Genomic DNA, 24886 nt, shown 5'->3' with positions numbered 1-24886 from the left:
CATCAGGTCCTTTCCTTTGAATCTTTGCCTCCGTTAGGGGTACCATGGTAGCAAGGTTTATGGTGTATAGAACACTACCTTAAACTTTGGACTTTACCTAAGATAACTCCAAGGAAACCCCAAGGATTTACAACTTCTTGTTTAAGGAGTAGAACAAAGACGAAGACTGGGAGTCCTCTAATGATTAACCAACATATGTACATTATCCATGTTAAAAAAGAAAAGAAAAAACTCCATTGACAAAGAATTCAATCAACCACTCATCAGTAAGACTTACTACAATAGTTTGTTTTCATAATATATAATACATAAGGCTGATTTCTTTTTTTTTTTAATTTCTTTTTTAAATTTATATCCAAGTTAGTTAGCACATAGTGCAGCAATGATTTCAGGAGCAGATCCCTTAATGCCCCTTACCCATCCCCTCTTCCCCCTTAGCCCATCCCCCCTCCCACAACCCCTCTAGTAACTCCCTGTTTGTTCTCCATATTTAGGAGTCCCTTATGTTTTGTCCCCCTCCTTGTTTTTATATTATTTTTGCTTCCCTTCCCTTATGTTCCTCTGTTCTGGGTCTTAAAGTCCTCATATGAGTGAAGTCATATGATATTTCTCTTTCTCTGACTGACTAATTTTGCTTAGCATAATACCCTCCAGTTCCATCCACATAGTTGCAAATGGCAAAATTTCATTCTTTTTGATTGCTGAGTAATGCTCCATTGTATATATACACCACATCTTCTTTATCCATTCATCCATCGATGGACATTTGGGCTCTTTCCATACTTTGGCTATTGTTGATAGTGCTGCTATAAACATTGGGGTACACGTGCCCCTTTGAAACAGCATACCTGTATCCCTTGGATAAATGCTTAGTACTGCAATTGCTGGGTCATAGGGCAGTTCTATTTTTAATATTTTTAGGAACTTCCATACTGTTTTCCAGAGTGGCTGCACCAGTTTGGATTCCCACTAGCAGTGCAAAAGAGATCCTCTTTCTCTGCATCCTCGCCAACATCTGTTGTTGCCTGAGTTGTTCATGTTAGCCATTCTGACCGGTGTGAGGTGGTATCTCATTGTGGTTTTGATTTGTATTTCCCTGATGATGAGTGATGTTGAGCATTTTTTCATGTGTCAGTTGGCCATCTGGATGTCTTCTTTGGAAAAGTGTCTGTTCATGTCTTTTGCCCATTTCTTCACTGGATTGTTTATTTTTTGGGTGTTGAGTCTCATAAGTTCTTTATAGATTTTGGATACTAACCCTTTATCTGATATGTAGTTTGCAAATATCTTCTTCCATTCCATCGGTTGCCTTTTAGTTTTGCTGACTGTTTCCTTCACTGTGCAGAAGCTTTTTATTTTGATGAGGTCCCAATAGTTCATTTTTGCTTTTGTTTCCCTTAAGGCTGTTTTCTTTGTTCAATTTTAAAACCCTTTGGAAGTTTGTAGTGACTAATATTTATGCAAATAATCCACTTGGCCTCCTGTAAGCAATCTCTTTTTGCCTGCTAACTCTTCACAAAGCTCCTACCCTGGGTAATTCTTGAGATTGAAAAATCTCATCAGTTTAGTTTATATTTAGTACTTGAAAGCCTTTTAAAAGGTATTGTGTTTATTTTTCATTGCAAAAGGCCCATAGTACCTGTTAAATTATAATTTGTGCTTAAATTTATTTTTTAATGTTTATTTTTGAGAGAGAGAGAGGTACAGCATGAGCAGGGTGGGAGCATAGAGAGAGGGAGACACAGAATCCAAAGCAGGCTCCAGGCACAGAGCCCAAAGCTGGGCTTGAGCTCATACACTGCAAGATCATGACTCAAGCCAAAGTTAGATGCTTAACTGACTGAGCCACCCAGGCACCCCTATAGCTTATGTTTTAATTCTGAGTAAATTATACTTGGTTCTTAATAAAATGGCTCCTCAAACTAAATACATGTTTTACTTTGACCAATACCTTTTTAAACATTATATGTGAACTTTTGCCTCTCTCTTCTTCATTCCCTCCCTGCCTCCATCCCTTCATCCCTCCCTTCTATCCTTCTTCCTCCCTCCCTCCCTCCCTTCCTCCCTTCGTTCCTTCCTCCAAAATGCTTATTGAGCATCTAGTCTGGCCAGGATTTGGGAAAACATTTTAAATAATATATGGTTGACATCAGGGAGCTCACAGTCTGGTAGGAGAAGCAGACAATGGGAAGATAATTAACCCTCATTGTATGAACATTAGGTTTGAGGTGTTCAAAGGATACTTATGATGGCCACACAGGACAGAAGGCTGTTACTCAGAGGGCGGGCAAAGTCCTCATGGTGTGATCCCCTCTCTCATCCAACACTTGTTCCAGCTTTCAGGGGATTACTTCCTTTGCCCTGAGGTACATCTGCCATCTGATCATTTCAATCAATTGACTAATGCATCAGCTGTAATAGAATCAGCTAAGCCCTCTTTCTTATCTTGTCCCAGCTTCTCTTTGTAATACCTCCTAGAAGTAAAACACACGGTATTTGTGATAAATCCTGGAAGGAACAGTGAAATTCTTTGTGGCCTCTGGCCCTCTCCACATTAAATATATAAAACAGAAGGTGTTTAGAAAAGTGATCAAATTTAAGTGCTTAGTGTATTATTTAGCCAAATATTTGAGTGGGAAGCCAGATTTCTTCAAGAGTTTACTTAAAATGTTTGTGAAAATTTTTTTTTAATATTTCTTTAAAACTTTCTTCTCTGATAACATTGTGGTCTTCCTAAGCTGTAAGTGATTAGAAATGCCTGGTTTTTACATCAACCCAAAGTAATAAATAGCTATCAAGCCATAATCTAATAGTGCTGGTCTCATGACGGACTTGGAAAAACAATGTCCCCATTGTAATATGGCAAGGGGCAAAATGGGAGCCTGTCGGAAAGGGTCTTAGTGTCATGCTTTTGCTCCAAAATGTGCTGAATATCATGGACTCATGTCACAACAGTGTGTAAGGCAGTGCCCATGTCACTACACAAAACTGTATTATGTAGACCTGATGAGGGCTACCAGCAAATCTTAACACTGACATGTGAGCTCTGAAATTATTAATCTTCCAAACATCAAACTTAGCAGCAAACTTTCTAAAGTTTTTATTCAGGAAGTGTTTTATTAAAATTTGTATTTCTTATTTAATGCAGGAAAAAGACATTTCTAAGTGTGTGCACATTAGAGGGAAAAATTATATACATGGAAATTATACATGCCCCACTGGGCGCTGTCTCGTGTGAAATCAGATCCGGCAGAAACTGTGCTAACATGAATTTTAATCGAAGATGTTTATGAAACCACCAGACATCTGAACTCTCTTTTCTGGAGCCAAAGATTTCTGGAAAGAAGCTGTTACTTATACTTAGTATCATACCTTGAATAAATCGTGGGTGTGAGCGTGCGTGCAGTTTTGATTTGTCAACAATAGTTTTGCTAAATAAGGAAAGTCCTAAGGGCAGTTCTTTGATTAAATGCACCACTGGTAGATCTTATGTCTCATCTAGTCCAGATAAAGGGAATTCCGGGGCGCCTGGGTGGCTCAGTCCGTTAAGCGTTTGACTCTTGGGTTGGAGCCCCGCCACCAGGCTCTGAACTATTGCGTGGGCTCACATGCTCTTTATCAATCTCTCTCTTAAAAATTAATAAATAAACTTTTTAAAAAATGGGGCGGGGGAGGGGATTCCGTGGTGATAGCTACAACCGGCACCACCCAGGGCGAGCCTACCCTGCAAGGCATGTGGAGGAAAAAAGCTGCCTATGTGTTTTCTACCACAAGGCACTGTTTCCGGAAGGCACAGACGGAGAAGTTAGAGCTTAACTGAGGTCAGAGGTCAGAAGGCATTTTGTCAATTTCAAAGATGGCTTCCTCGATCTTCCCCTGGTAGCGTCCACACTGTGGCAGCAAGCAGTGGGGTGAAGCAGGAGCTCGCTCAAAGGTAAGGGTCTCCAAAACAAATGAGGTGGTGCATACTTCGGTCCAGACTCTTCCCTGCCCTTCCATGTGGTTTCACTTTCTTGGGAACAGCTATTACTCATTCTATGAGATCCTGATCAGATACCATCTCTCCTGGGAAATATCCCTTGTGCCGTAATAGCTAGCTCTTCCCATCCCCCTCCCCCATGTTCCTATGACGTCTTACAGCAGGCACCACCCTTGGGCACCCCCCACCCCCACCTTTTTTATGGTGTCATTACTCTAGCGGTACGTGACTAACCTCATCACTGCCTGGACATTTGTCCAGGAAACAAATCTACAGAGCACGTGAAAACAGTGATAATGAGGGGTGATGAGAAATTGTTGGAGAGGAGAAGGAGGTGCAATACTGAATGCAACCTGCTGTGAGATCATCAGTGTGGATTCTGCACAAAAGGAAAAAGCCAAGGCAAATATAGTCTCAGATTGGAACAGGAGAGTCATAGAATGAAGACAGGGCTAACTCTGGTCTCTTGGAAGCAATGGAAGAATGGCAAACCACAAAAACCTCTCAACTGGTGTGCCTGAAATGTGTGTGTATACAGTGTGTGGATGTGTATCTATGCATACAGCATAAACAACTGTTATGTAAACAAGGGTACCAGCCACACTAGATGTGTTTCTTGTGCTTTGGAGAGTAATTGTCTTGGCATGCCATGACTTGCGCTAATTCAAAAGAGATAATCCCAGAAGAATCACTGACTTCGTAGTTCCCAAACCCAGATAATGTTCCAAGTTTTTTTTTTTTTTTATGACAGTTTAAAACTTTATTAAGAGAATCTTAATAGTCAAGTAGCTAACATAAGAACATTTTGCAGAGTTTCAGCTTGTCTTTGTTTAAAACCGGATTGCCCTTTTCCTGAGTAATTCAGTTAAACTCTCTCAAGTTTTAAAGTAATTATTTGTGTCCTTCTCTTAAAGGTGGTTGGGCCATATGACTAATTCCCAAACTAGTAAAAAATGAGATCCTTGAGAAGTCTGTTACTCATGATACTGGCATTCATAATAGATCCAGAAGGATACTAGTTCAGAAGGACTGATGTATAACTCTTTGGTTTTTAAAATGCCTGTTCTGCAGTTTTTTAGGGAGCAATAATATATAGCAGGTAAATGATTTTGTTCTGGATCAGACTTGGACTTGAATTTTTGTGCTACCCCTAACTACCTGTGTATGTTACTTTACCTTCTAAGCTTTTATTTCCTTATCAATAATACAAGTTAACAATGGTACTTATTTCATTGGTTGTTGCTAGGATGAAATAAAATAATACGTGTCAAGCACAGAGCACCACAGCTCAATAATGTTATCTAGTTCATGCCTTTACATTGTCCTACAAAAGGCCACAATCACCAGCAAGAAAGCCAAACACTGCCTAGCCTGCCTGCCTGTGAACTATGAGTGGAGTTGCACTCCACAGGGTGATCCCAACGATTGTAAAGTTCAGCTCTCTAGAATTTCTACTCCCTGACGGTCTCTTTCAGGGTCTCACGAGGTTCAAGAGATAGATTCAATAGCACCTTGGCTACTTAATAATAATCACTTTTAAAAATAAAAATTCAGGTAACTTCCTTTAAGCAGGTCCTTTAAGAGGAAAGGAAACTGAGACCATCTTACATGTTTTTAAACCAGTTTAATTTTGTCATTCCCGCGTGCTTGCTCACATTTTAGTTCTCCTCCTGGTAACAAGCTCCCTTGTCTTTGATTTTCCAGTGATCGGCACATTGCTGGCATGCACCAAGCCCTTACCAAAATTTTTTTGGAAGAAATATTGACAGCTGGATGGAATGAGCTGAGGAACCAATATAAGGTAAACATATATGCCCATGACTCTCAGGGTATTTTCTTGGGACCATGATTTCCCGCCCTTCTATCCAGACCCTTCCAGGGATAAGACTATTACCAGGGCAGAGAATCATTTTCTCTAGTTTCTTTTCATTGAGGAATTAAAGCCGATGTAGATCTCATTCGGTACACTCAGTTGAGCGAGGACTATAACTAGATTCTTCTATCACCGAACTGAAATTTTGTTTCATGCCCCATTGTTGTGTCTAGGACACTGTGGAGTCTGGGATTCATCTAGTCCTTGGACATTGCCCATCTGGGCCGGCATCCCGGAGAGGCCCTCGTCATCAGGCACACCGGTGTCCTCACTGGTACCTGAAAAGTTCCTTCCAATGCAACGCTCCTTCTGCTCTGTCCCAGAATTGGCTGTGTCCTCAGTCTTCCACTGTTTTCCCTTCCTTGAGGCAGTAGACAGAAATGTCCTAGGTGATTTATGAAGGAAGGACAAGGCAGGTACATAGAAATGTGTAAACGCACCAACAAAACTACTTGATATTTCAAAATTACTCTGCCACATAGATCGTTCAAATTAAGATGAATTGGACAAGGGGAGCACATACCCGTGTGCAAATAGCCTGCCTGGCTCCCAGGTACGGGATTGTCGCCGAAGGGGAGGAGACATTGGTAAATAGACTGGGCTTGTATAAGAAGCAAACAAAACAACAAAGTGATGCATTTAGAGCTATCCAAAAATAGAAATAGCTGCTTCAGTAGCCGTTGGGTTCCTGGACAGAAAATATTTAGCTGAGGCTCAGTGCTCGTTTAGCGGATGCTAGGGAAGAGATTAACGGCTTGAGAGAGGGTTGGAATAAATTGTCTAATATTTTCCCAACCGTGGAAGTTTTGTGATTCTTTACGAGTTTTTGTGCATGTGTGCACATGTGTGCGTGTATATGGGCATGTGTGTCTTGCTTTCAGTTTGATGTTGTGGTGACAAGTCCCCCAAGGTCTGTGCTATTGCCTTATTGTGTGACCTCAGGTGACATTCTTCACCTCTCTGCCTGTTTCTTTACCTATAAAATTGGGATAATAATGTTCACTGTGTGTTTGTTTGGTGGATTGAATTTAGGTAAAACTCTGCATTGTAAGTACTTGATAACAAGTAGATAAATCTTGATAGAAAGGCTTACCTAGATGTAACTGTTCGGTCATCCCAAAACTTGTGAACACTGCCATATTCAAGGCTTCTAGAAACAGTACATTTCTTTGCAAACCTGGGCCAATTTTTAAAGAAGAGCCACTCGGACTCAGATATTAATTATAATGATGATTGCAGCTGGGTTCCCAGAGCCCTTGTGCCTTCACATTTCCACAAGGGGGGTAGACTTGCCTCCCAGATGAGGAAACTGAACCCAGCTGATGATTGACAGAGCCTTCATTTGAGGTCAGATAATTGGCTCCAGAGCCTCTGTCATCAACCACTGCACTCAATCTGCCACTGACTTGTGGCGTGTGTTAGTCAAGGTTCTCCAGAGAAACAGAACCAACAGGGTGTGTGTGTGTGTGTGTGTGTGTGTGTGTGTGTGTGTGGAAAGAGAAGGGGTTGGGAGAGAGAGAGATTTTAAAGGATTGGCCCCTGTAATTGTGGAAGTATGATAAATCGAAAATCTGCATGGCAGGCTGGAGACTCAGGGGCAAAGTTGCAGTTCAGATCCAGAGGCAGTCGGCTGGCAGAATTTCTTCTTGTTCCTGAGGTCAAGACTGTGTTCTATTCAGGCCTCAACTGACTGGACAGGGCCCACCGGCATTATGGAAGTAATACACTCTACTCACAGTCCACAAATTTAAATGTTAATCTCATTCAAAAAATATTTTCAGCAGAAACATCCCGAATAATGTTTGACCAAATATCTGGGTAACCCATGGCCCAGCCAAGTTGACACATGAAATTAACCGCCACATTGTGGTTCTCCACAAAAATTCTTTCTACTTCCTCCCTAGTTTCCCCTGTCCTGGCAATCAGGTTGATTCTGGCAAGCGGGTTGATTCTGAACACAACTTTTGAGATTCTAAGATAAAAAGTGCTGTATTAAGACCTAAGTTTTCTACTTCCTTCTTCTCCACTCCCTAACCCCTTTTTCTCTCCTCCCTCCCCCCCCTTTCTGGGAAAAGAAGGAGGTTAGAGAGAGAGGGAAGTTTCAACAGGGATAGTTTTGCAACATGATACCACAATACCACGGCATGTTGTAACACTATGATGCCTGAGGCGAATGAATCTAAAACACAAATTCCATTTTAAGTGCATTCGCTATATGATAAATCAGCATTTAACACATCTTGGCAATTTGATGTCTTTATAGGTACTGCTCTTCTTCCTTCTCAGGTATGAAATTTTCAATATGTAACAGAGTTTGAAGAATTAAAGTTGAGCCCCTAGTTTCCTATGGAGGAACTTGACAATCCGTTCACATACAATTATTGACATCATGGCCTTATTGCAAAAGGGACTGCTGGACCTTGGGCAGCTATAATGGCCGCCTTCTCAGTCCCTTTGGCCAGCAGTACATTTGCCTGTTCAGATAGGGATAAGAGGTAGTGCTCTGTTCTCCAAGTGGAAAGTCATAGGCCTTGAATGGCAAGTACAGAAAGAAGGCTGCCTGTTGAAACATCTGTGACAAGTTCCCATGGCCAGCCTGCCGTGGTTATGATCATATTTTGGAACAAATGCTTCAGCTGAAAAGGCAAAAGATAATTTCTTTTTTAAAAATTTTTCTTTTAATGTTTAATTTTTGAGAGAGAGGGAGAGAGAGAGAGAGACAGAGCATGAGCAGCAGAGGGGCAGAGAGAGAGAGAGACACAGAATCCGAGGCAGACTCCAGGCTCCAGCTGTCAGGACAGAACCTGCCGTCGGGTAGAACTCACAAACCATGAGATCATGCATGACCTGAGCCGAAGTTAGCTGCTTAACCAACTGAGCCACCCAGGCACCCTAAAAGATAATTTCTTAGTATCAAATCAAACCGAAAGTATAGTTGCTAATTGTTACATGAGTAAGTTATGGTAAGTTACTAAAAAACAATATTGACCTAACTGGCAAAAAAAACAAAACAAAACAAAACAAAAAAAACACCTTTTGAAATCAATTTCCATTCAAAATCACCAAAATGCACAAACTAATCAAATATCCATCTCCTGGTGGATGGGTAAACAAATTTTCGAATATCCATGTCATGGAATACTACTTAGAAGTAAAACAAACAAACAAACAAACAAACAAACAAACAAATTGCTACTACATGGAGCTACACGGATATATCTCAAAAGCCTTACACTAAGTGAAAGAAGCCGGACACAAAATGCTACGTGGTGTATGATTCTCCTAATATGATATTCCAGAGAAGGCAAAACTAGAGGGAAGATGAGCGATTGCCAGGGGCTAGAGATGGCAGGAAGGGGTTGACTCCAAAGGGGTATGAAGAAACTTTTTGGGGTGATGAAAGTATTCTGTATCCTGATTGTGGTGGTGGTCACAAGACTGCAGGTGTTTGCCAAGATTCATAGATCTGCAATACCTAAAAAGGGTGAATTTACTATATAGAAATTACGCCTCACTAAATATGACTTCCGAGAAAGAGGTGTATGATCGTGCAAGTGTCCGGAGAGAGAGAAAGACCACGATTCCTGGAAAATGAAGAAGGGCAATTCTGAAAGCCTTACTGACCCTGCATGCTCTCCCAGACCTCAGGTGAGCAGAAAGGAGAAGGAAGGGAAGCAGCAGAGGGCAAGCCCTGTTCTCCACCCAATTCTCAATACTTCTGCCGAGTTTGCCAGTGCCTGGGTTTATTTATCAAACCCTCTCCCTATCTATTTGAAGGTTGAAAACATCAAGTCAGTGTTAACCTTGCTGCACGAAGATGCTGCAGGCATGGTCCCCCAGGAAGAGGAGCCTCATTCTCATTCCGGCTTCAGAAGGGCACTAAAAGCACGTCAACCGAGTGAGTTTGGTTGCCCTCTTTCTATGCCTGGACTGCAACTCAAGAAGGTAGAGTGGAGAGGCAAATAATAAATTAAATAAAATGAATGAATGAATGAATGAATGAATAAATAAATAAGGCATGTTTCTCATTTGCCTTGAAAAGCTACAAAAGTCAGGGGCACTGCTCCTAAGTTAGCAAAGGAGCTTTGGGGACAGCGATGTGTCACTTTAAGTGCCAGCCCAAGTTACAATTGGATTACAAGGCAGGCACTGTTAGCAGAAACAGTATGGTTAAATCCCAGTTACTGTAAGAAGGTGAAGGGAAGTGAAATAAGAGGTTTGACCGGTGGGAAGGGGGCATCGAAAGAAATATAAGAGCATCTAGGTCTTTCCGATGGAAGGGAGCACCTCAAATTGCATCACCGGTAGCTCGAGCTACTGAATTACCTTCGGAATATAATTTAAACATTTCCTTTCCCGGTGCCAAGCATGCCCCTCATTGGCTCGGAGTTTTGCATCTGCTTTTTTCTCTGCAAAATGGGGTCTTCCCACAGGGGAATGTGTCTAAGTCATTCGAGCAGCTCTGACCTACTGTTGCCTTCATCGTGAGTGTAGTCTGTACTTTGCTTTGAGGTCCTGGGAACAATACCATTCATCATGATCACCAAGCTGTTTATCACCCCAGTCTGTACTTTGTGTAAGTGGTAAATTACTGCCTTTTCTAAGCGGTGTGCTCTTTTCTTCCTCCAAATGAGACCAGCTACCTGAGTGAATGGGACAGTGAGCATGTGAGCACTGTGTGAGGCACTGAGGGAGACGTAGGGAGAGGATTCCTTTTACAGAGGAATCCATTACAGCCAGTAAGAGTGCTACTGTTACCAGATAAACCTAACTTCCAAGGCACAATCTGCTTGTCCTGTCTCTCTCTCCTCTGCTGTTTCCCTATAACCTAGCTCTACACTAATGTCTTCTGACCCCCACCAGCAACCTTCCGAGTAGAGAGCTATAAGGTGAAAAAGAATATATATTCTTCGTAATGTCTGGAACTTAACTTTCTATGTTCATGCTATGCTAGGTGCTTTCTATGTGTTCTTTCATTTACTATTAATCACATCCCACGAGGAAGGTACTATCAGCACTCCCATTTGTCAAACAAGGATACAGAGACCTAGAGAAATGAATGAACTTGCTGAAGGGCACTCTAGAGACTAGAGGTGATAGTCAACCTCACACCAGTGCCAAAGCGGGAGTTCTTGTCAGCTAAGCAAATACTGCTCTGTCCTTCTAAAGCCAAGCCATTCCTTTCAGAAGTAAGGGGCATCTCTAAACGTTGCCTTCTGTCTTCCCAGAATATGCAGGATATATGGCTGGCGCTGGCCTAGATTCAGAGACAAGCTCCACAACTTGATGAGTGTGTGAACTTGTGTAAGCATCTTGCTTTCCCCAACTCTGTCCACTGTAAAATTGGAATACTGATGCTTCTCTGATGGAATTAATTTAGAGAATAAATGTGATAGTATGTATAAAAATAGCAAATGGCACTTTTTCTGCAAAGAATAATTCCCCCCAAAAGTTTAATTATTTGCCACTCCTATCTGTTGTAAGTTGACATGAAAAGAAGGCTGGACACATTTAAAGCAACTGATCGGTGTTTTTCAAACTTTTAGAGGTTTTCAAATACCTTAAATCTGGTTAATGTATCGAGTGGTATACTGGGAAGGAGGGAACAAAGTCAGTATTGCCTTCTGCATAACCACCATGTTCTCAAGAAAAACTACTCCAAGGAAGATATCAAGACCGATATTGGGCAAACCTTCCCATGCACCACCCCCACCTTCTACGTCCTGCCCTTGCATGAAATCTTGATTTATCTTCATATCAGAAGCTGGAATCTTATTTGTTTACAGTGACTACATCCCATGAAAAGACATAATTGAAAATTGTAATAACACTCAAAGGATCACAGAGTTAGAGTAATTTGTATACAGCATTAGGAAGCGCCTACTTTTTAGCCCCATGCAATGCAGGAAGCTCTTCTATAAAATCTTTTTTTTTAAAAAACATTTATTTATTTTTGAGACAGAGAGAGACAGAGCATGAACGAGGGAGGGTCAGAGAGAGAGGGAGACACTGACTCCAAAGCAGGCTCCGAGCAGTCAGCACAGAGCCCGACACAGGGCTCAAACTCACGGGCCGTGAGATCATGACCTGAGCCGAAGTCAGACGCCCAACCGACTGAGCCACCCAGGTGCCCCTCTTCCATAAAATCTTGATTAATTATCTGAACTCAAGTCCATACATTTTACCAGTGTTGGGAGCTTGCTGTCCGCATCCATAAACTTACTGAGCCTCCTTATAATTTACCCTCACGAGTCCTAGCTTTCGTCTACACAAAGGCCTACTTCCATATTACCCTCTATCACATATAGGTGGAATATAATCCTGCTGCTCCCCCCTTTCCATGAAACCCTCCTTTCTGGGTGATACAGCTTCCAGGCTCTTACTGTTTCTCATCAACAGTGTCCAGACTCTTTGGCTCTGCTAGGCCTTAGCTCTGCCCAGTAGCCCATCACCCAACACTGCAATGGCGCTAAGATCGTACCGACTTTTTTTGGCAAGCCATCAGTTTGCTGTCGGCTTAGCACTGAGCTTGTAATGTTAGAGACTGCATAAGGGACGGATGAGGCCCCTGGCTCAGAAAAGTGGTGATGTGAACCAGGTGTGTGTGGTGGGCTTGGCCAGGGCAGAGAACCTGGGCTGTTGTCAGCACCCTGAACATCGGCCATGGTGTCTGTGGCAGGACAAGCCTATGAGACTGATACAGTATATAAAATCCAGAAGGCCAGTGGATTAACTTAGAACGAGTAATAATTGTTTCAGGACCCAGAAATGACTTGGATTCAACACAATTTATTTTTCCTTCTTTCACACAAAGATATCTTGGAATTCTTAGATGTCTCCATGAAATCTGTCCACCGCACAGTATTCATCTACCAGCATGCTAATCCACTGAATCCCTTTTCTCTTCTTTATATTAAAATCACAAGCTTCTGCTGTTCTCTCAGGCATCCTGTGTGCATAGACAGCAACAGAACGATCCAGGTAGAGAATAAACTCAAGAGGACAGACTTAGACTGAATATATTCTTGGCAAAGATTGGCAGGGAAACCATCAAAGACTCTAAAACACACGTATGGCTCCTCTTACATGGAAAGCTCACTCCTACAGGTTAAGAGGGATGTAAAATGAGTGTAAATCGGGGTTTCTGACCTTTGAGCTGACTGACAAGGCAAGAGCAAGAAAGAAAACTGTAAAATGGGGAAGAACAATGAAACAAGGTGTGGAAGTAATGAAGGGGGACCAATATAAATGATATAGGAGGTCACAGGTGGAGAACAAGAAGAACGAGGTGTGGGGGCAATGACCTCAAAATGAACTTTGCAAGATGAATAGAATTTAGATGGGGGCGGCGGGGTGAGTAAAGAGCTTTATAGGTGGAACTGATTAAAATAAAAAATATGGAAGGAAAAACTCATCCGTAGGGTGAATGCATCTGTCAACTGAGGACAGATTTAAGGAGGCATGTCTACAGTGCACTGGTCTATGGAAGCTTAGGGAAAGACCCAGAGAGATTTGAGGAAATCAGAGTGGTGAGAGAGTATGAACTGCTTCCCCGGAGCCCAAAGAGGAAGTCGAATTATCCTTTGAAGGTAGAAAAATGACAGAATTTGGAAGAAGTAAATTAAGTCTTACTTTGCAAGGTAGTTGGAAACCTTATAGAACTATATAGACTTTATATAACCTCATAGTTAATACACACTTGATAGGTTGTTAAGAGAAATGAGGGAAGTGTCTGTATGCTGATCTAGTATTAGCATCCCAAAGGGCAACAATATCTTTTCTTTGCTTAAGTAAATGAGGTCACTCTCCCATGATAGGACCCGATGTAGCCAGTCTTGAGTTATATCTTAGACTGGGGATCTCATGACACGCAGATGACATACATTTCTGAACACTAACGTTTTCTAATGGCCTCATCCCCCAAATAGGGTCATTTCCTGCTTAAAAAAGGATCTGGTTTTCTTTGAAATAGTTTGTATGCTAACAGGAACTGCCCTTATTTTCTTTCTCTATGGTCTCGGAAAGCCACTGCACTTTCTGGTCTGTACATTCCTAGATATGCCTCTTGAAAAGTCTTAAATAATGGAATTTGGGGCCGGTGTTGAGAAGATCTTTCTGGTTTACTATAACATTGGATAAAAATAAGTCTACTATTAACATGCTGTTTTCATAGATGTTTATTTTTGTATGTGTATCAATCACCTCAGAGTATCTCAATTCTAGTCACTTTCTCTTTCTATTCCATAAAGAGCCCAGGAGCTATTGCTATATAATACTAATAACAAGTTCCAAAGTCAGTCCTGAGTCTTTATTCCGCAAAAAAAAAAAAAAAAAAAAGGAGATTCTGCTTTTTTATTTTTTTTAAGCTCATTTAATATGGGCCTCAACAGGCGCCTGAGTGGCTCAGTCAGTAAAGAGTCCGACTTCGGCTCAGGTCATGATCTTGCAGTCTGTGAGTTCGAGCCCCGCATCGGGCTCTGTGCTGACAGCTCAGATCCTGGAACCTGCTTCAGATTCTGTGTCTCCCTCTCTCTCTGCCCCTCACCCACTTGTGCTCTGTGTGTGTGTGTGTCTCTCTCTCTCAAAAATAGACATTAAAAAAAATGACAACTCCAAGAACAAGAGTCACACGCTCTACCAACTGAGCCACCAGGCACCCCAGATTCTAATTTTTTAAACATTTTTTTTTATTAAATTAAGGTTTTTTGGTGAGCGGGAGAGATGCGCCTCTTAGCAACATTTTAGTTTTAAAATATTGAAATTCTATGAGAACGACAGCGCATGATTTTTATCATGCTTCCTTTCTTCTAATAGAGAAACAGAAATAAACACATTGGAGACTTTGATATTATGTTTAAATGACAAGACATTTAGATTTCTTACAAAAATGTAAAGAGAAAAACAGTGTGTCTGGTGGCCGGCGGGGGTTGGGGGTGGGGGCGGGGCAGCCGAAGCAGACATGGGCACGAAGAACAGTGTCTTCAGTCACTGTGGTTTAGGGAATAAGGAAATGCCAAAGGAGAAGCATATTTGGCTCACACTTGGAGAAACCAAAGGAAGGTTTGTTGCAAGTGGGGCGCCTGAGCAGTTCAGTCGGCTAAGCGTCCGACCCTCGATTTTGGCTCAGGTCATGATCTATAGTTTGTGGCACCAAGCCCCTCCTCATCACATTATCAGCGAGGAGCCTGCTTGGGATTCTGTCTCTCCCTTTCCCTCTGCCCACCCCCCACTCTCTCTCTCTCTCTCTCTCTCTCTCTCAAAATAAACAAACATTTTAAAAAATAGGTTTGGTGCCAATAACAAAAGGACAAGGAATCGCCTAGACTGAGATGTTAATGTCAACTTGGTGATTTAACTTGCTGTCTACCCTGAGGGCAAAGTAAACTGTTTCTTTGCGCTGTCTTTGGTTTCTTAACCTATAGGCTTAAAACAATAGCGTGGAAAGAGGTTAAGGGAACGAAGCTTAGCAAAGACCTCCAGCTTGGCTGCTTTCGGAGCTGCGAGGATATTGGAGCTAATGACTCAGAACGGTTTGGAACTCTCTGTGGGGTTCATGCCTCCACAGTTTGCCCTGCATTTGGCACAGATAATAACCAAGCATTCGCTGAAATAACCATTATGATAATATGGTGGAGAAGTCCCATGTCTTTCTAGTGTTTGCCCTTACGGTGAAATGGAGACAAAACCTTCGATTGGTGAACGCTCTGATGTGGATTTTAATTCATCTATAAATAATTAAATTGGACAAATTCCAAAGTTGAAAAGTCATAAATAGAATTTAAGATTTTTTCCCCTTCTTTTCTTTTCTCTTTTCTTTCTCTTTTTCTTTCTGTCTCTCTTTCCTCTCCTTGCTTACCTTACTTTACACTTCTCTTTCTCCTTCTTCTCCTTCCTCTTCTTCTTCCTCTCCCTCCTCTCCTTCTCCTCCTTGTCCTTCTTCTCCTTCATCTTCTTCTTCTTCTGTTATGCTGTTAAGGAAACACTATACGGATCTTTCATAACATTGAACTTTATTAAAGAAACTTATGAGCTATTTTCTCAAACCTTCCATTTGTGCTGTAGTCAAAAGACCTGGGGTAAAAAGGCCTGGATTGTAGTCTAAGTTCCACCACCTACTAGGCGTATATCCTGGGTGAATACATAATCTTTTTGAACCCCAGTTTTCTCATCTGTAAACTAGAACTCCTAGCCAGGAACAGAATTCAGCTCTGCTGACTCTCAGCTCAGTGCTTCATGGCCTTACCCCAGGATCCTATTGGTGCCTTCCTATTTGCCTTCATTATCCTCACCCAGGTGTCTTTCCTGAAGACCCCTTAATCTCCCTCCTTTGCATTGTCTGCATCCCCTGTGATGCCAGAGAGTAACAACTCAGATGCCAGAAAAAGCGCTGGAATTTAGTTCTTCCAAATTCACACCAATAAATATCCTGATCCTGCAAGAGCATGAAATGAAACACAACAGAACAGATACCCTTTCCCACATGCCGCTTCCGTGTCATGCTTCACTCTCCAGGTGGTCAGCTGCCATCCTTGCAACCTCAGCCACAATATGAGTCATCAGGAAGACCTCGTTAACTCTCTGGGAAGTGGAGTCCCCCGCTCTGTGACCTGATAAAGTATTGCCCTTCAGAACACCTGTCACAATTTGCCATCAAGAACGCATGGTCCCTAGGGGCGCCTCAGTGGCTCAGTCAGTTAGGCATCCAACTCTTGATTTCTGCTCAGGTCATCAGCTTGCAGTTTCATGAGTCCGAGCCCCACGTCTGGCTCTGCATTGACAGTGTAGAGCCTGCCTGGAATTCTTTCTCTCTTCCTCTGTCTCTGCCCCTCCCCTGCTCATACTGTCTCTGTCTTTCTCAAAATAAATAAATAAAACTTAAAAAAAAAAAAAGAATGCATGGTCCCTATACCTGAAACTAATAAATACTGTATGTTAATTATACTTCAATAAAAAAAAAATTTTAGGGGCACCTGGGTGATTCAGTCGGTTAAGCATCCAACTTCGGCTTAGGTCATGATCTCACAGTTTATGGGTTCAAGCCCTATGTTGGGCTCTGCGCTGACAGCTCAGAGCCTGGAGCCTATGCTTCAGATTCTGTGTCTCCTTCTCTCTCTGCCCCTCCCACGCTCGTGCTCTCTCTCTCTCTCTCGAAAGTAAATAAACAAAATTTTTTAAAGAAGGGTATATAATATTAAAAAAATGCATGGTTCTGTTTGGCTGTGTCATTGCCTCCCAACCACTCCCACTATCCTGCCCAGTTCAGAAAGTCAGGAAGCATATCTGTTTAGCTCATCACTGTATCACCAGGCCTTGCTTAGAGCTTGGCACAGGGTGTGTCCTCAATAAAAATGTGCTGAATGAGTGAATGAGTAGATTTAACTTTCTGATGAATGCTCTAACAACATCCATCCTTTATTGAGTGTAATGTTTTCCAGGTACTATAGACTAATGGTTTGGGTCACCCCAAAGTTTATATATTGAAACCTACCCCTAAGGTGATGGTATTAGGAGGTGGGATCTTTGGAAGCTGATTAGGTCCTAAGAGTGGAACACTCCTGAATGGGATGAGTGTCTTTATAAAATAGACCCCAGAGAGCTCCTTCACCCCTTCCACCATATGAAGACACAGCAACAAGACAGTCTTTTATGAACCAGGAAGTGGGCTCTCACCAGACACTGAGTCTGCTGGTGCCTTGATCATAGACTTCCCAGCCTCCTGAACTGTGAGAAATAAATGTCTGTTGTTTATGGCACTCTGTTATAATAGCCCAAATGTAGTAAGACCGAAGACACCAGGTTCTGAACTAGGCATTTTACATAACTTAGCTTGCTTAATTTTTAAAGCAACCGCTTGAGGAAGGTATCACTAACTGTATTTTACACACAAGGAAATTGAGGCCAGTGAAAGCGCTAAGTAGGAACATCCAACCCTGCTTCCAGAATCATGGTGGCAGTGATGACTTTCCGAAGGTGGCAATGCTGATACTCCATTTAATTCCTTCCAAGTCTGGCTAAAGCCAAATTTAAATGGCTGACCTTCTTGGGCAAGTTAGTATCTCAATAGGGAGAGTTAGATATCAGATAGATAGATCTATGGATCATATCTATCTGTCTGTCTAATCACACAATTGGTTTTTATCAAGGAAGGCTTTATTAATTATAGGAAATATCAGTAAATATGAAACATAACCATCTGGTATAGAGCTGGGCTAAGCTGGTTGACTCTGGAAGGTATGGGGATTTTGTCCCTTTGCTCCTCCACCCCCACCACACTCAGAACAGCCCCTTGGAAATCAGGAACTGTCCCCTTCTGGCTTTCTTAAGATACTGATGCCAATCTGTCAAGCACAGATGTTGCTTTATTGCAGCCCAAAAGATGTGGATCTCTTCATTATCTCCCCTGTCATACAATGACATTGTAATGCCTGTTCTTTAATTGAATTACAAACAAAGCAACACTATGCCCTGATTTGAAAAGTCACATTTATTTTCATTCTGGACACTAGCTCTGTGGGATCATGCAAGTGAATGCTGCTGTCATCCCCACTCGGACTCAGCTGAGTTGGAAGAGATTTTGTGTTTGTGGTTTTCTTTCTTTCTTTCTTGTCTTTCTTTCTTTCTCTCTCTCTCTTTCTTTTTTTTTTTTTTTAAGAAAAGAGATTAGTGAATGCATGTCTGTTTGAAAGCAAATTCCTTTTTGAGGAAAACACCAGCACAGTGCCCTGGTGATGAGCCCTTTCTCCTCATCTTGTGAGCCTTGACCTACTGATGAGAATATTAGATAATAAAAGGTTTCTTTAGAGAAGAATCAGAGATAAAACTCTACAATTCCCTCATCTCACAAATGCACATTTTTTCTTTTTCCTTTTATGCCCTTGTGTTACATCTTTTTGGAAGCTGTTTTCTCATTCAAACAACCCCTACTGGGCAAGCAAGTCTAGAAGAGCTGCAGGTGTCCCCTGGCCACTGCTTAAAAAGCCTACTTGTTAATCAGCCCCATCACGTGTCTTTTGACCCCTTTCCTGCCCTGCTCTCTCCATGGCTCTCTCTGCCAGCCACCACTGCCACTTCTAAAAGGGGAAAAAACTGAACAGTCAAAAGAGCTATTATCCTAAAGCCTCCTTAACAAGGCCTGGGGCTTTCCAGTAAATTAGTTGGAGGTTTTCTCCCCTCCCCGTTTCTAGACACAGGGTGGTCGGTGGTCCCCTTCCCCCATTCATTGGTCACTGCAAAGCTTGGTGACTTTGCTACCTTCTGTGACCACAGGACATTCTACCAAGCATCCTTCTGGGAGCCTCTCAGCCACCATTTCTAGATGTCAGAAACCAGTTAGGGCTGTAAATCCACAAGCAGGTTACCCTGACTCCACAAAGTACAGCAAGGGCAATATTGTGGGCAATGCTGTCTGGGAGTTTAAACAGGGCATCCGAAAAATAAATAAGACACTCCCTGCCCCCCACCCCCAGTCTTCTATACTTGATTATTGACTGTTCTGACTATGCAAGTCTTCCACACGTGAAAATGCTAATTCTAGGACATTATGACTTGGGGAGAAGTAATTTGCTAATAAGAGCCAGGTTTGTAGGACGCCCTGGGGTTGGATAGTTAAGTTATAGATAATCCACATCAATTATATCGCAGGTCTGAAATTGAAGGAAGGGGACACGTATCTACAGGTCCTAGATGAGAAGGTTTATTTGCTCCCCCTTGTCATGCCGTCCCACCCCACCCAGCACAGAAATCACGCACCATCTGTCCTGTCACTCAATTCATGCTCTCAGAAACATGAAAGGAGGAAGTGGGTAAAAGTATTTTTGGTCTCACCACGTGGTAGAACATGGAGAGGAATAAGATGTCCTCAGAGTTACATCTTATACAGTTGTGCTGTATCCAAATGGGATTTTACTCCTAGAAAGGGCCAATGCTGGTTATTAGTAAAATGCGTTAAGAGTCCAAAAAATTGGCTTTCAATCCTCTTAGGGTATGTTTCTTATGAGAACCATAAAAAAAAAGGGGGGGGGGTAGAGAAAAGACCACTTTAAGGGGAATAGGCAAAGGAAACATTTTTGTTTTTCAACATGCTTATAAAACTTTACAGCAGGTGGCAAATGACGCGTCCTTTTTAGATAAATAGAAGCCTTTTTTTTTCTCCTTCCATTGAACATTCCTCAGGCAAATTTGATTCAGAGCACTGGCTTACCTTTGCAAGTGACAGCCCCTAAGATACGATCCGTGTAATGACATTCACATGGCTGGGTTTGGAGAATGATTACTGGGTCCCAGAGGTAATGTCACAAAAACAACGCAGAGGTCAGGACATTCACAAGCCTACTGACCTAGTAAAAGGCAAACCCGAAGCTGCCTTGGGCAAGGCAAGGGGAGAAGGATGTCCAACGGTGAGATGGTTGAACAGGAAAGCATGTGATGTTTTCTCATCCATGATTTATCAGGCAGCAATAGGCCTGGACTTTCTGTGACTTCATAGAATTATGAATCGATCTTTTTCCTACAGGAGTTTAAAAACTGATGGTCTTCTGAATGACTAAGGCTCATTGACTTAAAGATAACATGAGATGTTTCAGACCTGTTTCATCTTTCAGAAACAGGCAGTTTGCTTACAGAGACATAGGCGTTTCTCTCAATCTCTCTCTCAATTGTATAAAATATACACAACATAAAAGGTGCCATTTTAACTTTTTTAAAATGTGCAGTTCCCTGGCACTAAGCACATTCACATTATGAATCCATCACACCATCCATTTCCAGAACTTTTTCATCTTCCCAAAGGGAAACTGCACCCTCTAAACAATACTTCCCCACTCGCACGACTCCCCTCCTCAGCAACCACCATTCTGCTTGCTGTCTCTCTGGATTTGACTAGGGACCTCAGCTAAAGTGGAATCCAGCAATTTTCCTTTTGTGACTGGCTTATTCCACTTGGCATAATGTCCTGAAGGTTCATCCGTGGTGTAGCAGGTGTTAGACTTTCCATCACTTTTAAGGCTCAATGATATTCCATTCTTTCTCTTTTCATGAACAGCTTCATTGAGGTATAGTTTACATACCATAAAGTTCAATCATTTTAAGCATGTAATTCAACAATTTTTACTCAGTGTTTCAAGTTGTGCAATCATGATTTACAGTTTAGTTTCAGAACACTTCCGTCATTGGAGTAAGATCCCCCCATACCCATTGACAGTGATCCCTCGCTCCCATACCCCGTTCCCACCCCCCACCCCAGGCAGCCGCTAGTCTACCCTCTGTCTCTATCAAGTTATTTCTTCTGGATATTTCATATAAATGGAATCACACAGTAAGTAATCTTTTGTCTGGCTTCTTTCAGTTAGCATAACCTTTCTGAGGTCCATCCGTGTTGGCACATGTATCAACATTTAGATTTTTTTTTACTGAATAGTATTTCACCATATGGACAGATTGCATATTTATTCATTCACCAGTTGATGGACATCTGGGTTGTTTCTACTCTTTAGCTGTTATGCAGTGTGAACATTTGTGCACCAGTTTTCATGTGTACCTTGTTCTACTTCGAGGTAGATATCTAAGAGTGGAATTCCTGGGCCACATGACAAATTTATGGTTAACTTTGTAGGAAACCGTTAACCTGTTTTCCATAGTAGCTGTATCATTAGGAGGTTTTAACTAAGTAGGTCTTTCAAATGGGCTTGTTTTTTCCTTTGTGACCCTTCCTAATGTAGAATATTCTGCTTCTTTCTAACCCTGGCTCCAGCTCAGTCAGAAAGAGAAGCAGTGGGAGTTATGAATTAATTCCTCAAATAGTTCTCATTTTCACATCCTTAACTCACAATCCACATTAAAACCAAGCAACCTAGGGGCGCCTGGGTGGCTCAGTCGGTTAAGCGTCCGACTTCGGCTCAGGTCATGATCTCACAGTCTGTGCGTTCGAGCCCCACGTCGGGCTCTGTGCTGACAGCTCAGATCCTGGAGCCTGTTTCGGATTCTGTGTCTCCCTCTTTCTCTGACCCTTCCTGTTCATGTTCTCTCTCTCTCTCCGTCTCAAAAATAAATAAATGTTAAAAAAAAATTTTTTTTAAACCAAACAACCTTGAAAGTTCAGAAGAACAGTATTATGAAATGTCTTAGGAGACCTTGGGCAAGTCATGTTAGTCATTTAGGACCTCTGTGCCTCCATTTATCCTTGAAGGATTAGACATGGATTATCTCTCCTGTCCATTAATGACATCTCTGGAAGTGTATGTGGACCCAAAACACCCCCCTGATGGGCTTTGAGGTACATCTTCATTCACATTCCCTGGGTGCAGAGGTAACAAGTTTCTTAACCATGCAAACGCCAGCTCGGGTAAGGAACCAGGACTTTCTCCTAACCATAGAACCTGAAACCGGAGAAAGAGGGAGCCATCAATGAAAGAATGACCACTCTCTTCACAGGGCAGGTTGAACGAAAGGACACTGACCTTAATACAGAGAACTGTCTGGCATTACATATGTAGCGGGCATTAATTACCATGTCTCCTGTGTGTCATGCTTTCTGGAGCTGATTTTTGAAAAATCTTTCTCTTCGGTCTGGAAGCAGTAGTGTCTATCGTTCGTTCAGGGGAACGTTTTCATTTTGGTAACCGTATTATTTTCCTCAGGCTCTTGTAACAAAGTACCAAAAACCTGGAGGCTTAAAACAACGGAAGTTTATTGTCTAGAGGCTAGAAGTCTGAGATCAAGGTGGAGGCAAGAGCCAGTCTCTCTCTGAGGGCTCTGGGGAAAAACCTTCCCTTGTCTCTTTTAGCTTCTGTTGTATGTTGCCAGTTCTTGGCCTCCCTCAGCTTCCAGATTCATCAACGTGGTCACGTGGTCTCTTCTCCCATTGTGTTTTCACACTATCTTCCTTTTTTGGGAGCCTGTCTGTTTCCTCCTTTTTGTAAGGACATCGGTTACTTTGGGTTGGGAACCACCCTAATGACCTCACTTTGACTTGGTTGCCTCTTTACGGACCCTACTTCCAAATAAGGTCACATTCTGAGAAACTGGGGTTAGGACTTCAATACATCTTTTTGGGGGGTGTGGGGGAACACAGTTCAATCTGTAAGTGACATTTTGAAAAACTGAGGCTTGCAATAAGGTATCCGTCAATGGATGCACATCTAACTGTATTTATGTTAAAAAAGGCAAACAATAAAGTGTTTTCCTACTTCAACACCTGACATCTGAGCTCTGTGGCACTTGGGCACAAAGGAAGATCATAACAATCTTGCACCCTTGGCTCCCAGTCCCATGTGGTTTGAGATTCTGACATCCTGCAGTTATTTAAATAATAGCTTTCAATCTGGGGGGGGGGGGGGAATCTATTCAGTGCTTGGAATATGATACTGTAAATTATTTAGAATGTTTTATCCTGTGGAGAGTTGCCTAGGACATTAGTCGGGGGAGAATGGGATGTTGGAAAAGGTTTTTTGAAAAAGCTGGGACACAAGGATGTGATGCCATAATCACAGGACAGGGGTTAACTGATAAGATTACTTGGATTTCCGCACTTCAGAGAAGAAAGAGGTTAAGTTGGGATGGCAACCCAAAGAGCTAATTGTAAGTCAGGGAGAACCAAGGGGTGGAGTGGGGTTGTGTATGCTTGCTAGACCAACCTTTGACTGGCTTGCTGAGAATATCATTTTCCAGCAGGATGAAGAGAACTTAGATGAGCTCCTCACAGCAAATTTCCAGAAGACCTTTTCCTTGCCTCCTTACCTTCCCAGTCTCCTCCATGGTGGTTTTGGGACCCCAGATGCCACCGAGGCAGGCCCAGCACGTGCCCATGGTTCCCAGGGATTCCACCCTACCTCATCTGCGGCCACCTTCTTCCCCCCAGTCCAATGCCCTTTTCCCTACTCAACAGCCCTCTCAAGCCCACCTTTCCCATCTCATTTTCCTCCCACCCGATTTTCTCCTTCCATGGGGTCCACTGGAAACTCCTGCTGTGACTAAGAGTTTAAGCTGGTCTCAGACACCCTCCAGCTCACACAATTTCCCGCAACCTGAATTCCTTTCACGTCATCTCCCTGGCTGTTCTCTCCAGGAGACATCTCTTCACACTGCCCTGGGTTTAAGAAAGTCTCAAAGAGAGGGTCCTTACTCCTTTTCTCCATAGCCTCTTCTAGATCACTGTGTTTGCCCACCCTTCACCTTTTCTTTTCTTTTTTTTTTTTTTTTAACATTTATTCATTTTTTGAGAGACAGAGAGAGACAGAGCGCGAGCAGGGGGAGGGGCAGAGAGAGAGGGAGACACAGATTCCGAAGCAGGCGCCAGGCTCCGAGCTGTCAGCACAGAGCCCGACGCGGGGCTCAAACTCACCAACTGAGGGATCGTGACCTGAGCCAAAGTCAGACGCTTAACCGACCGAGCCACCCAGGCGCCCCAGCCCTTCACCTTTTCAGATCATCTCTTCATATTCCTCCATCCTCCTTCAATTTTCCTGTGGCTGCAAACACCACAGCTGGCAGGATACCTTCTTTCACTGGATGGCTGCCACACGTGCCAGGGTCAAGAGACCGCAAATTCAATGTCCTGACTTCCCTAGCTGTCCTAGTGCTACCATTGGTCTACCAGTCTCTGGAGGCTACACTTCTGCTGCGTATCTTTGATTCCTTCCTCTCCCTTATAGCAACTCCTACCTGGGAGTTTCTGTGAGGTTTACACAAGAGAAGGCATGTAAACCATTTAGCACCCAGCGCCTGACATAGAATGAGTACTCCACAGCGTAAGCTATTATTATCAGTTAATATCTTATTATTCACAGTGAATCAATAAGTAACCCGCTCCTGTATCTCCCTCTTCATGTCTTTCAGAACTGTCCACCCCACATCCCTGCTTTCCATTCTCACTGCTGCCTCCCTTATCCAGGCCCCTTACCTCCCATCTGCACCAGAGATGGAAACTCCAAGCCAGTCTCCTCATCTCCAGCCTCTAGTCCCACTTCCTAATTTATCTGGGATAGAAGATCCAGGTAGAGCTAATGAAAAGCTAACTTGGACGATATCATTCGGTTCCT

General features: G+C 42.6%; 1 protein-coding gene across 1 annotated transcript in view; it reads left to right on the top strand.

Annotated features, from left to right (window-relative positions):
• Positions 1 to 24886, top strand: part of PRAG1 (PEAK1 related, kinase-activating pseudokinase 1) — a 108981-nt gene that overhangs the window by 29848 nt on the left and 54247 nt on the right. The window contains exon 3 of the mRNA XM_053216365.1: positions 9630 to 9797. The gene's annotated coding sequence lies outside the window, so the exon portion shown is untranslated. The remainder of the gene's footprint in view (positions 1 to 9629; positions 9798 to 24886) is intronic.

This window comes from Acinonyx jubatus, chromosome B1, assembly GCF_027475565.1.
Source record: "Acinonyx jubatus isolate Ajub_Pintada_27869175 chromosome B1, VMU_Ajub_asm_v1.0, whole genome shotgun sequence".
Classification (NCBI taxonomy): Eukaryota; Metazoa; Chordata; class Mammalia; order Carnivora; family Felidae; genus Acinonyx; species Acinonyx jubatus.
This window is presented reverse-complemented; position numbering and strand designations above follow the sequence as displayed.